The sequence below is a fragment of the Triticum urartu genome, chromosome 4, assembly GCF_003073215.2.
Source record: "Triticum urartu cultivar G1812 chromosome 4, Tu2.1, whole genome shotgun sequence".
Lineage (NCBI taxonomy): Eukaryota > Viridiplantae > Streptophyta > Magnoliopsida > Poales > Poaceae > Triticum > Triticum urartu.
The window spans coordinates 507538620-507554129 of NC_053025.1; positions in this window are offsets into that span (position 1 = coordinate 507538620).

Below are 15510 nucleotides of genomic sequence, written 5' to 3' on the forward strand. Positions count from 1 at the left end.
TATGATGCATTGATGAAAAATAAAACTTGGTATCTAGTACCACCGGGGAGAGGTAAGAATATAATTGATTGTAAATGGGTCTATAAGATCAAAAGAAAGTCTGATGGAAGTATAGACAGATACAAGGCTAGACTAGTTGCAAAAGGGTTTAAACAAAGGTTTGACATTGATTATGAAGATACCTTTAGTCCCGTTGTGAAGTCGGCCACCATTAGACCTGTGTTATCAATTGCTATTTCTAAAGGTTGGAGTCTAAGGCAGCTAGATGTTCAGAACGCATTTCTTCATGGTGTTCTGGAGGAAGAAGTGTTCATGCGGCAGCCACTAGGTTATGAGAATAAAAGCAAGCCAGATTACATTTGCAAATTGGATAAATCTTCATATGGGTTAAAACAGGCACCCCGAGCATGGTACTCAAGGTTGAGCACTCAGTTACAGAAACTTGGGTTTACTCCATCTAAAGCAGATACCTCATTATTTTTCTACAGTAAAGGCAACATTACCATATTTATACTTGTTTATGTTGATGATATAATTATTGCCAGTTCTAGTCCAGATGCCACTACATGCTTACTTAAAGATCTGAAGCTGGAATTTGCACTAAAGGATTTGGGGGATCTCCATTATTTTCTCGGCATAGAAGTTAAGCAGATAAAGGACGGCATACTTCTTACACATGAGAAATATACCACTGATATACTCAGGAGAGTAGGGATGGAATGTTGCAAACCTGTAAGTACACCGGTCTCAACCTTAGAAAAACTCACAATTGAGAGTGGAGAAGTACTTGGGTCAGAGGATGCAACAAATTATAGAAGTATTATAGGTGCATTGCAGTACTTGACTCTTACCCGTCCTGATATTTCCTATTATGTGAATAAAGTATGTCAGTATTTGCATGCTCCTAGTACAGCTCATTGGACTACAGAAAAAAGAATTTTGAGGTATCTAAAGTTTACAGAAGGACTTGGACTTCAGATTGTCAAGTCGTCGTCTACATTGGTTACTGCTTATTCTGATGCAGATTGGGCAGGTTGTGCTGATGATAGAAGGTCCACAGGTGGTTTTCCGTATTTCTGGGAACAAATCTTGTGTCATGGAGTGCAAGAAAACAGGCTATTGTCTCAAGATCAAGTACTGAAGCTGAGTATAAAGCATTGGCAAATGCTACAGCTGAAGTAATGTGGATACAAACTTTACTTTGTGAACTTGGGACTCAAACTCCATAGGCTGCGAGACTATGGTGTGATAATCTTGGTGCAACCTATCTTTCAGCTAATCCTATTTTCCATGCATGCACAAAACACATTGGTGTTGATTTCCACTTTGTTTGAGAAAGAGTAGCACGGAAGCTACTTGACATTCATTCCATACCTACTGGAGATCAACTCGCTGATGGCTTCACAAAACCTCTCACCATGAGAAGGTTGGATGAGTTCAAGTACAATCTCAACCTTGGTAGAATTCCCTAAGGTTCAGATTGAGGAGGAGTGTTAGAATAAGTTGTGTTGAGATAGGAAAGCTGTTCATGTTGTAATCCTAGTCTATCTCTTCTTCTGTCTTTCTCCTTCTCCTTTACCGACTCTTTTCTGTAATAGATCGATCGATCTACAACTTGTAAGCCACGACATCATTGATATATATACACGTGCGGCCCGAGCCAAGGGTTATACGCGTCCATCATAAGTTTTACACCAAGCTCCTCCATCCTCCTCTCGCGCGAACCATCTGAGCGGACATTGGCGGCGCGTGTAATTAATGGTGGGGCGGAAATAAAAAATCTGGACCATGGTCCTGGTACAATGCTTTGTTGTATTAGGCTGGTCGTAATGGTAGTATCATAGCTAGTATCATGCATGTCAACTAGGAAATTTTGATGAGATGTCATATCATTAAATGAAGAAAGAGATGATGGAGTATCATATTGTGATACTGTATCATAATAAATGCTATGCTACTTTGTGTCATGCATGGCAATAAATAGAGTACTACATGATATTAATATATGATACTATGCATTAGGAAAGTAATATCATACACTAGTATTATATGCATGATCCTACTATATGATACTCCCCATTACAACCAGCCTTATTACACGCGGGCCATGCCCTGTCCGCACCCTGGTATGCTATACGCGCAAGCCTCGCTCGTACATCTATGAAGTACGATCAAACGGGGGAATACCCATTTTCCACAGCTCGCGCCTGCCACATTCAATACCCCTCCTACCTACCAATCTTGCCCATTCAACAATGCAGATAATGGTATCATGTGCACGTACGAGCCATATCGCTGCTCTCTGATCAGAATAACTATTATGATCCAGAGATCACAATAGTGTTACTCTCTCTCTTTCTCTCTCTCTTTATATATATAGGGAAAATCCATCCTACCACCCGGCGGTAGTTACCCCACATATCTTATAAACTACCATGTGGTGCTATATATACTATTTTATTATTTTAAATATGTTCATACACTATATCTAATATATTTCAAAGCAAGTTACATGAAAAAATTGCATATGAGCCCATAGTTTTTGTTATATTTGTGAAATACGTATATATTTATATGTAAAAAGGAGCATACTCAAAACATGTTACATACTACCTAAAAATTAGTACATATACTACCTAATCATTGTTATATACCACATACTACACGTACATACTCTCGGTTTTGATAGATAGTACGTACAACATAGAAAACATAAGTGGTGGTATCTACCACTGCTTGTAGGAAATATTTGTTATCTCTCTCTCTATATATATAATGTTGAATATAAAAGATAGTATACAACTTAAAACAAAAAATGTGAAGAAAAAACAGAAGGAAAGAAAGAAAAGAATATGAGTATAATAAGCGACGCAGCCACATGGTTATTGAGCCAGCTAGGAACAACTTCTGTAGGCGACCCTATGCTAGGAATCACAACGGGAGGCACACAGCCGACCCCAAAGAAACATACCAGGAATGTCAAAAAGGAAAGGAGACACGCAATAAAAAGGGTCGTGCTAGGTGCCGGCCGACCACCCTAAAACTTTGGTCGGTCACGTTGCCCCCATTAGATCGTGTTTTGAACTTGCCTCGTCTTCGTCCCCACCCTCACGACAAGAGTTGGGCGTGTCCCGCCGTTACATTGCCGCAGCGTACACGCCCTCCCACACCCCCAACTCATAGTCCTCATGCGCTCTCCTGGAGTCCTAGGGGTTTGTCACCGTGCACCGTCGTAGCTCCGACCATCGCCGATGCCGATCTCCAGCATTTGCCAATGCCAGTCGCAACTCTCGTCATCTTTGGTTGGAACACTGGGACTCACTGGTTCCAGCAACCCCCTGGCTTGCCTGTTGCATGCCCCCTGAGGGAGTCCTGGATTAGGGGGTCTCTGGACAGCCGGACTATCTCCATTGGCCAGACTGTTAGACTATGAAGATACAAGATTGAAGACTTCGTCTTGTGTCCGGATGGGACTCTACTTGGCGTGGAAGGCAAGCTAGGAAATACGGATATGGATATCTCCTCCTTTGTAACCGACCTTGTGTAACCCTAACCCTCTCCGGTGTCTATATAAACCAAAGGGTTTTAGTCCGTAGGACAACAATCACAACATACTATCATACCATAGGCTAGCTTCTAGGGTTTAGCCTCTCTGATCTCGTGGTAGATCTACTGTTGTACTACCCATATCACCAATATTAATCAAGCACGACGTAGGGTTTTACCTCCATCAAGAGGGCCCGAACCTGGGTAAAACATCGTGTCCCCTGCCTCCTGTTACCATCCGGCCTAGACACACAGTTCGGGACCCCCTACCCGAGATCCGCCGGTTTTGACACTGACATTGGTGCTTTCATTGAGAGTTCCTCTGTGTCGTCGCCGTTAGGCTTGATGGCTCCTACTATCATCGATAGCGATGCGGTCCAGGGTGAGACTTTTCTCCCCGGACAGATCTTCGTATTCGGCGGCTTTGCACTACGGGCTAATTCGCTTGGCCATCTGGAGCAGATTGAAAGCTACGCCCTGGCCGTCAGGTCAGATTTGGAAGTTTCAACTACACGGCCGACATCCGTGGAGACTTGATCTTCGACGGATTCGAGCCGCAGTCGGGCGCGCCGCACTGTCGCGATGGGTATGACCTAGCTCTGCCGCCGAACAGTACCCCAGAGGCCGCGCCCGCACCAGCTCCGACCTTTAGCTCGGAGCCAACTATGCCAAACGAGGACGGGTGGTTAGACACTGCCTCAGGGGCTGCAGTCTCAACGGCGATCGAGCCAAACACCAACCTAACCCTCTGCGCAGCCCGTGACTCCAAGGTGCCGGACTCTTTTTCTGAGTCCAAACCGCCCGCACCCCTGCCAATCGAATCCGATTGGGCGCCGATCAAGGAATTCACAGCCGCGGATATCTTTCAACACTCGCCCTTCGGCGACATTCTGAATTCACCAATGTATCTCTCTTTGTCAGGAGAGCCCTGGCCGGAATATGGCCAACAGGATTGGGATGCAGACGACGAAGGAATTGGACGCCCACCCACCACCCACTTAATAGCCACTGTCGATGACATAACCGACATGCTCGACTTCGACTCCGAAGACATCGACAGTATGGACGACGATGCGGGAGGCGAAGAGGAACCACCGCCCACAGGGCATTGGACGTCCACTTCATCATATGACGTATACATGGTGGACACACCAAAAGAAGACGACGACGAGGAACGGAAGGACGCACCGAAGGCTTGTTCCCTCGAGAAGCAGTCAAAGCGGCGGCGCAAGCGCCTCCCCAAATCTCGCCTCGGCAGAAATAACGATCATACAGACCCAACGTTGGAGCAGGGCGAACCACTGCCGGACCACGGCAATACGGAGAATCAAACCAAATAAACCAATTCTGTCAAAGATAATAGTCCGGACGACATAACACCGGACAGGCACCCGGAGCAGCAGAATGCCCGTCAAAGGCTTATTGCCACCGCGAGGAGTCTGAAAAAGCAGAAGTAAAGGCTCAAGGCTGTGCAGGACACACTCCAAATCAGATGGAGTAAAGTACTCAACACAGCAGCGAAGTACGGCGACAATCGCCCCACCAAGAGCTACCCAAAGCGGAAGTTGCTACCTGAATTCGATGAGGAGGCCTCAGACCCCCCACAACCAGAAATCAAAACAGCCACCTGGCCGGATAGACGACCTCACGGCCAACATAGAGTGGCAAACAATGCCACTCACAAGACAACACGCGATCCACGCGAGGGCTTGCACCAAAAGGACGGCGCAACCAGATCCATCTATGGACCACGCAAGCGCGCCCCAGCATACAATGTAACACAACAAACATCCGAACAACGCGCTACACCCAGATACAGGGGTGCCGCACACCCCCTATGTTTCACCGATGAGGTGCTGGACCATGAATTTCCAGAGGGATTCAAACCCGTAAACATAGAGGCATACGACGGAACAACAGACCCTGGGGTATGGATCGAGGACTATATCCTCCACATCCATATGGCTCGAGGAGATGATCTCCAAGCCATCAAGTACTTACCCCTCAAGCTCAAAGGGCCAGCTCGTCACTGGCTTAAAGGCCTCCCCGAAAACTCCATTGGAAGCTGGGAAGAGCTCGAAGACGCTTTTCGGGCAAATATTCAAGGGACTTATGTCCGACCTTCGGATGCGGACGATTTGAGTCATATAACTCAACAGCCCGGAGAGTCAGCCCAAAAACTTTGGAACAGGTTTCTTACTAAAAAGAACCAAATTGTCGACTGTCCGGACGCCGAAGCCTTGGCAGCTTTTAAGCATAGCGTCCGTGACGAATGGCTTGCCAGACACCTCGGCCAAGAAAAGCCGAGAACAATGGCAGCATTAACAAGCCTCATGACCCGCTTTTGCGCGGGTGAGGACAGCTGGCTAGCCAGATGCAGCACCAGCGACCCCAGTACATCTAAAGTTAGAGATGAAAACGAGAAATCATGGCGCAACAGCCATAACAAATGCCGGAATAAAGAAGACATCACGAAGAGCACGGCAGTAAATGCCGGATTCAAAAGCTCTCGGCCAGGTCAGCAAAAGCCGCCCTCTAAAGGCGCCAGAGACGAATTGTCCAGCATAAACAAAATTCTGGATCAAATATGTCAGATCCATAGCACCCCTGGTAAACTCGCTAATCATACCCACAGAGAATGTTGGGTCTTCAAGCAGTCCGGCAAGCTCAACGCTGTACACAAGGGGGAGGATACACCAAGCGAAGACGAGGATGAGCCTCTCAAGCAAGACACTGGGAAACAAAAGAAATTTCCACCAGAAGTCAAAATAGTAAACGTGTTACACGTGATCAAAGGAAGAAACAAAATGGCACTCCCAGAAAAATATGCCCAAGGGCCTATCACCGCGGAGTCCTGCCACTGGTCGTCCCAACCGATAACTTTCAACCATCGTGATTACTCAGCAAGTATCCGGCGTGCAGGTTGGGCTGCCCTGGTATTAGACCCAATAATTGATGGATACCACTTCACACGAGTCCTGATGGACGGTGGCAGCAGTCTAAACCTGATATACCAGGACACAATCCGCGAAATGGGGATAGACCGAACAAAAATTTGCCATAGCAATACTACCTTTAAAGGAGTAATGCCAGGCCCAAGGGCTCATTGCACGGGCTCCCTGCTAATAAAGGTTATATTCGGCTTCCCCGATAACTTCCGTAGCGAACATTTAACCTTCGACATCGCTCCGTTCCAAAGTGGCTATCAAGCACTACTCGGACATGAAGCTTTCGCTCACTTTAATGCAATACCGCACTACGCTTCCCTCACACTCAAGATGCCCGGCCCACGTGGCATCATTACAGTAAACGGAAGTATTAAGCGATCTTTGCGCGCCGAAGAGAGTGCGGCTGCCTTGGCAGCCGCACACTAAAAACGGCCTCACCAACTAAAGCATTTAATAGGTCGTCAAGACCTCGGACACGGTTAGACGAGTCCGACGCAGCTATATGTAATTCATACCGGATCAATGGTCACACCCCTATTACAAATACTAGCGGCTCAAAACGCGCAGACAAGTGGCAATTTTTACTCATCTTGAATTATACATGGTTTCTTTAAAAACTATCTTTTTGCACGACAACTTTTTTACCTAAGTTCCTCTCTTTTATAGATGATCATCGTGCTACACCCGTCCAGGATATGGCACAACGGATACATAGGCGCAGACGTGCAGCAGGGACCTGCCCCAAGGATTCTTTTTAGATTAAGACCCTGTGTAAACCTTTTTTTACTGTCTCTTGTTGATACATATCCACCGAATTCTCAGCACAGTTGAGAAGGATGCTGACGTCTTGGCATGTGGCCACGTCAGAATAATGCACGTACCTGGACACAAGGGGCTTCTTACAAAGGGCACTATTTAGGCCCAGTTTATACCATAAAGACCGAATACCTTAGGGAGTGTTCGGCGTCGCGAGTTTGGCCTTATATGCATCAGCTCCGAATCATTATCTTTGGTCAAATGTTGGGTTTGCCCGACTCCTGTGTTTTGGTGCCTTACGTTTTGCTTTATCGGCTAAGGTAGAACCAGGAGAACTACTGTGATTGTGCCCTGGTTCATCCGGACGAGCACCTCAGTAGAGAAAGCCGAAAACTGACTGTCATGATATAGCGTGAGACTGGTCAACCACTCGATGACCTATCGGAATGTTAGAATTCCTCCGCCTTAACGAAGGGCCGTTTTCCGGCCAGGCATGTACGCACCCCACGATCGGGAGAGTGCGGAGCCACCAGGGGCTATCTAGTAGCCCCACTGTCAAACTCCTATGGCTAAGTGAAAGTGTTAAAGCATTATAGTCCGGTTGCCTCGCTCGCTGCGCTATCACCTCCTTAATAGGACCAAGACGTTGGGTTAAGTGTGAACACACGTTTTTTGCGAGCACCTCCGCATTATATGCGTGAGGGTTGAAGCCGACGGCTGCAATCTTTCAGGTTATACACATGTATACATAAACGGCCGCACAGGAGACATCACACTACTTTCAGGCAAAAGTATAAACATAGCCTTATAAAAATTCATAAAAGCATTGTGTTTACAATGAGAATACATATCACTCAAACATAATATTCTTCGAGCACTGGGCCTCTATCAAACGAGCACCCTCGAGAACCTCCTCGAAATAGTGCTCGGCAGCCACTCGGCCTATGACCGAACCCTGTGCCGCAACAGTGGTAGCGTCCATATCCGCCCAGTATGCTTTAACACGGGCAAGGACCATCCACGAGCCTTCTATGCACGCCGACCTCTTCATCGCATTAATGCGCGGCACCGCACCAAGGAACTGTTGCACTAAGCTGAAATAGCTGTTCGGCTTTGGCTTTTCCGGCCATAGTTGATCCACAACAGACCTCATGGCGAGTCCGGACAACCTATTCAGTTCGGCCCATTCGGCTAGCTGGTCAGTTAATGAAAGTGGACGCTCTGGAACATGGAATTGCGACCAGAACAGCTTGTCCACTTCACAATCTGTCTGACCTTGGAAGTACTTGGCCGCATCGGCAGCACTCGCCGCCAAATCCATATACGCATCTGCCGAACTCCACAGCCGATCCAGAGGGGCATACCGTGGATCTCCGAACTTCCTCCATAACATGAAGGGTTTCCCAGCCGCAATATCCCCGGCTTCCCGCAGCTCCACCTTCTTCGCTCTCATAGCAGAACGGGTGTCTTTGTCCACTACTGTGGCCTTCTCAAGGTCCGTTGCCTTCGCTCGGTTTTCTTTTTCAAGGACCCGGCAACGGTCGGCGGTGTCTTTTAATTCTACGGCCATCTTCGCCATCTTCTCTTGGCTCATGCAATGTGCGGCCTTCTCGGCTTTCAAATTTTCAGCCGCCTTCAAAGCAGCGGCATTACTAATCCTCGCTTGTTCCTTGGCTTGGGCAAGTTCTGCCCGCAAGGTTTCCATGGTGGCAGCTCCATCTGCAGTCACAACATATTAAAGATACTGGCATCATGCTGCTCTTACTATGTGGCGTTCACCAGATAATAACACTTACCCTGTGCCTCGTCAAGCCTCTTGTTAACAAGCTCGATGTCGGCGTCTGCCGCATCGAGTTGCCGTTTTAATTGGGCAAACTCACTAGTCCGGCTAGCCACCGGAGCTTCCACCACCTGCACATAGGGGCAGTCTGGTTATTGCCTAGGAATATGATCCTCTGTTCATCGCCTTCTCGACGACAACCAGAGTCTCAGGGGCTACTATCTACACATGGCACACCGAACATGTGCAGTACTATCACGTATTATCTCACGTACCTCAAAGCCTGTCAGTAGACTCATAAAGGCTTCATGTAATCAGCTTTCGGCGGACGAGATTCTCTCCATCACCGTACCCATCAGCATACGGTGTTCTTCTGAGATGGCCGCTCGCCCCACCAACTCCCTCAGAACGTCCGACCGCACACCAGACGGTGCCAGACTCTTTTGTCTGCTCTCTTCGGGAGCCGGACGATGGGGACTTCGGGGGTCTATGGGATTATCTTCTGGCGTCACCGGATCCGGAGAGGCCCTCCGTGACGACACTTCGGGGTCGCCCGCTTCTTGAGCGGAGGAGTTCGGGGGAGGCGTTTCGCTCTCCATCATCTCTGGAAGAAGATCCCCCGAAGACGAGCTCATCTGAGAGGGGCTAAGGCCCGAACTGCAAGATATATGCGGTGGTTATTTTCTCAGAAAAAAGATAGCATACCTTTACTATTATAGTATTTTGGATCACCTACGACTCGTTGGAGGGCTGATCCCCCCGCGGACTTTGTGCGGCAAAAGTACCCCCCAAGGCAGGACCCTCTGTGGGAGACTTCTTCTCCCTTTTGGAGGCTTTGGCTTCCGGATCCTCGGAAGCAGTCCTTTTCCTCCCCCGGTTGTCCTCCTTCATGGAGACGCTCATTCCCTCGGTTGGAACGGGCAGCGATGGGGGCCCGCGTCCACCCGTATTATCCCCCCCGGTATCTTCCTTCGAGGGCTTCGGGCAAGGTGCGACCTCGAGCATCTTTTCCAATACCAGATTTTCCAAACCCTTAGGGAGGGGGGCCAAACACCGAATCATCTTTGCCTTTGTTAGCCAGTCCTGGTCAAACATCAAACTCTCAGAAATAACTTCATGACGAATAAAAGACAGTGTATTCGGCCAGAGGATTTCTTACTTGTTCGGCAGCGCGGTTACTGCTCAGGCCCACGTCCTCGGTAATATCCGTACACTCTACTTGAGGTCCGAAGAATGACTTGTACATCTCCTCCTGTGTCAGGCCGAGGAAACTTTGAATGGCACGCGGTCCCTCTGGGTTGAACTCCCACAAGTGAAGGGGCCGGCTTCTGCAAGGCTGGACTTGACGAACCAGCATAACTTGTATTACCACAGCCAAATTAAAATCTCCCTCGAAGAGATCTCGGATGCGGCTTTGCAGTATAGGCATGTCCTTGACTGGACCCCACCTCAGACCTCTGCTAATCCATGACATCAGCTATGGTGGGGGGCCCGGGCGGAAAGCGGGGGCAGCCGCCCACTTGGCACTTCTGGGAGTCGTGACGTAAAACCACTACCGTTGCCATAATTCGGACACCTCTGGAAAGGAACCTTTGGGCCATGGAGCTCCAGCTATCTTGCCTATCAATGCACCTCCGCACGCTGCATGTTGCCCCTCGATCATCTTCGGCTTTACTTCAAAGGTCTTGAGCCACAGGCCGAAGTGAGGGGTAACACGGAGGAAGGCCTCACACACGACAATAAATGTCGAGATGTGTAGAAAGGAGTCGGGAGCTAGATTGTGGAAATCTAGCCCGTAATAGAACATCAAACCCCTGACGAAGGGATCCAGAGTGAGGCCTAGACCTTGGAGGAAGTGGGAGACGAACATGACGTTCTTGTTGGGTTCGGGAGTAGGGACGATCTGCCCTTGAGCAGGCAGCCGATGCGAAACCTCGGCGTTCAGGTATCTGGCCTCCCTCAACTTCTTAATGTCCTCCTCCGTGACGGAGGAGGGCATCCATCGGCCTTGAAGGCTGGATCCAGACATGACTGAAGATCCGGAGCACCTAACCTGGGCTTTGGGTGTTAGAACTCGAGGCGGGGGAAGGGTTCGATTGAGCACGAGAGGGAAAAAGCAAAAACCTTGTCCCTTTATAAAGAGGGTGAATATCAAGCGTCCTCTCCGTAGCCGTTTAGGACTTGCCTATAATCTAGGAGTCCTAGACACGGTTGGGTTACCCACGACCGCATTAATGAGAATCCCGTAATTGGGGGAACACGATCTCCGCTTCGACAAGACGTGTCAAGAAACCGCCTCGCGTTATGTGTGGAGCTGGTTAAAAGAAACGGTTCGAATAATCGCCTGGCCGTGACATAACGTCATGCTGCCAAAAAAAGCCGGCAAATTAGATCTGGGAAAATATTATTCTCTCTACGGTGGAATGTGGAACTTATTTTGCAGGGTCGGACACTATCCTCGTATTCAAATTCTTCTGCGGTGTATTCGGAGAAGGAACCCGCCTTGCAATGCCGAAGACAATACTACGCGCCGGACTCATCGTCATTAAAGCCTGGTTCAGGGGCTACTGAGGGAGTCCTGGATTAGGGGGTCTCCGGACAGCCGGACTATCTCCATTGGCCGGACTATTAGACTATGAAGATACAAGATTGAAGACTTCGTCTCGTGTCCGGATGGGACTCTACTTGGCGTGGAAGGCAAGCTAGGCAATACGGATATGGATATCTCCTCCTTTGTAACCGACCTTGTGTAACCCTAACCCTCTCCGGTGTCTATATAAACCGAAGGGTTTTAGTCCGTAGGACAACAATCACAACATACTATCATACCATAGGCTAGCTTCTGGGGTTTAGCCTCTCTGATCTTGTGGTAGATCTACTCTTGTACTACCCATATCACCAATATTAATCAAGAAGGACATAGGGTTTTACCTCCATCAAGAGGGCCCGAACCTGGGTAAAACATCGTGTCCCCTGCCTCCTGTTACCATCCGGCCTAGACGCACAGTTCGGGACCCCCTACCCGAGATCCGCCGGTTTTGACACCGACACCCCCTGACCATGCTCGCAGCCCACTAACGATGGACGCAGCTTCATCGACAAACGTTAGAACTTCCGCCACGACTGGTTGCAACAACAAAAAAATGGCGCCGCCGCCACCATCGCAATTCCTACGTCGCCGATTCTAGCATTCTTTGTGTTAGTTGCAGCATAGACGTGCTCCTAGAAGCTTCAGGCTGCCATCGTTGTAACTTCCCACCTCGCCGGATCTGGCACCTGCATCGACCGGTTTCCAACCAAATCTGATGCTGGTTGCAGCATCACAGTAGGCCGGTTCGAGCATCATCGTTGGCCGGTTCCATAAAATCTGATGCTGGTTGCAGCAAGCCGCCAACCGGTTCCAGCAAATCCGTTGCTGGTTGCAGCAAGCCGCCGACCGGTTACAGCACCGCCGGCGGCCGGTTTGAACTCTCCCACTGCCCGGTTGCGACACTGCTTGTGGCAACGCCTATGCCCCCTAAGGCCCTCTGATCTCCTCCTCCTCCTCCTGAACCTAGCCGATCGACTAGGTGCTCGCAAAGCGCTTAGCCTGTGTGTGGGTGCGCCAGTGAAGAAATGTGAGGAGGAATGGGGAGTTGTCGAATAGAAACGATAAGGTTGAGGACAGAAGGGGGAAGATGGCAAGTGTGTATGTGTGGTCGGAAACAAGATGACATGGCGCAACAAGGATCACCCAAAATAACTCGGTTGAACAGCCCGCGTGCGACTGGGTGAAGCTTTGGCCGGCCGGCTGGTGTTAATCATTTGCCATAAAAATAAGGACACTTCTTCGATACAACCCCCGGGACACATCAACGGTCCAGATTAAAAGATACCCTTTTGTGAGAATAAGTGAGTAGGGGTAGGATGGGAAATTTAGGTGGGGGAGGCGTACCGCGGCGTAGCGAGGCGCGTGTCCGTACGGCCCGCTGTACGCCCGTACGTGGGAGGTGTACGCCGCGTGAGGAGGAGGGCGGGCCCACACGTCCTAAACCCTAATCCATCAATTCGGCGCAGATTAGGCGAATCCATTAACGCCGGCGCAGTGAGACGTCTCGTCGCCGGCGTCGGTCCGCGGGCGGCGCGGATTCACACGCCACCGCCTGCCGCGCGCCTGTGCACGCCACCGCTTGATCGCCTGCGCACGCCGCCCCCTCGCGTACTAGGCATTAATCACCGGCACCGACTCACACGCCGCCGCCTGCCATTCTGCGTCCCTTGACCGCCCGCTCAGCTACCCCCTGGCATTGATCGCCGGGACCCACCCACCCACCACTATGCCCTATAAAGAGCGCCTCGCACCCTCCGTCGGCTCGCGCACCACCCTCGCCTCGCCTCACCTTTTCCCCCTGTCTCCGGCGTCGCCCTCTTGCGCCCTTCCCCCTCGCGCACCATACCTTTTCCTCTCACCGGCGATGGCATGCCCCAACTTGACGCATGAGGAGGCGGAGGAGCTCGCCCACTTTGTCATCCCCGCGGAGCCGACGTGCGCCTGCCGGCGAGGCGGCGCCTGAGCGTCTACGGCATTCCTGTGGCGCCGGTCCCCGAGGTCGGCACCCACCTCTTCACCCGCGCCGTTGGCCTGTACAGGGCTCGCCTGTCGCCGGAGGAGCTCGCCGACCCCCAATACACCCCCAACAACCCCGGCTGGGCGGACCGCCTCGCCGACGATCACCTGCGCCGCCTCCACGCCTACGCCAGCCCGCGCCCGCCCACGAAGCACAACCGCGCGCGGCGGCAACTGTTGGGGAACGTAGTAATTTCAAAAAAATTCCTACGCACACGCAAGATCATGGTGATGCATAGCAACGAGAGGGGAGAGTGTGATCTACATATCCTTGTAGACCGATAGCGGAAGCGTTATGACAACGCGGTTGATGTAGTCGTACATCTTCACGGCCCGACCGATCAAGCACCGAAACTATGGCACCTCCGAGTTTTAGCACACGTTCAGCTCGATGACGATCCCCGGACTCCGATCCAGCAAAGTGTCGGGAAGAGTTCCGTCAGCACGACGGCGTGGTGACGATCTTGATGTTCTACCATCGCAGGGCTTCGCCTAAGCACCGCTACAATATTATCGAGGATTATGGTGGAAGGGGGCACCGCACACGGCTAAGAAAACGATCACGTGGATCAACTTGTGTCTCTAGGGGTGCCCATGCCCGCGTATATAAAGGAGCAAGGGGAGGAGGCCGGCCGGCCCTATGGCGCGCCAAGGAGGAGGAGTCCTCCTCCTAGTAGGAGTAGGACTCCCCTCTTTCCTACTCCTACTAGGAGGGGAAAAGGAAGGCGGGAGGGAGAAGGAAAGGGGGGCGCCGCCCCCCCTCTCCTAGTCCAATTCGGACCAGGGGGAGGAGGTGCGCGGCCAACCCTGGTTGCTCCTCTCTCTCTCCACTAAGGCCCATACGGCCCATTACTTCTCCCGGGGGGGTTCCGGTAACCCTCCGGCACTCCGGTTTTCTCCGAAATCACCCGGAACACTTCCGGTGTCCGAATATAGCCGTCCAATATATCAATCTTTATGTCTCGACCATTTCGAGACTCCTCGTCATGTCCGTTATCACATCCGAGACTCCGAACTAACTTTGGTACATCAAAACTCATAAACTCATAATATAACTGCCATCGAAACCTTAAGCGTGCGGACCCTACGGGTTCGAGAACAATGTAGACATGACCGAGACATGTCTCCGGTCAATAAACAATAGCGGAACCTGGATGCTCATATTGGCTCCCACATATTCTACGAAGATCTTTATCGGTCAGACCGCATAAAAACATACGTTGTTCCCTTTGTCATCGATATGTTACTTGCCCGAGATTCGATCATCGGTATCTCAATACCTAGTTCAATCTCGTTACCGGCAAGTCTCTTTACTCGTTTCGTAATACATCATCTCGCAACTAACTCATTAGTTGCAATGCTTTCAGGGCTTATGTGATGTGCATTACCGAGAGGGCCCAGAGATACCTCTCCGACAATAGGGGTGACAAATCCTAATCTCGAAATACGCCAACCCAACATTTACCTTTGGAGACACCTGTAGAGCTCCTTTATAATCACCCAGTTACGTTGTGACGTTTGGTAGCACACAAAGTGTTCCTCCGGCAAACGGGAGTTGCATAATCTCATAGTCATAGGAACATGTATAAGTCGTGAAGAAAGCAATAGCAACATACTAAACGATCAGGTGCTAAGCTAATGGAATGGGTCATGTCAATCACATCATTCTCCTAATAATATGATCCCGTTAATCAAATGACAACACATGTCTATGGTTAGGAAACATAACCATCTTTGATTAACATGCTAGTCAAGTAGAGGCATACTAGTGACGTTTTAGTTTGTCTATGTATTCACACAAGTATTATGTTTCAGGATAATACAATTCTAGCATGAATAATAAACATTTATCATGATATAAGGAAATAAAATAA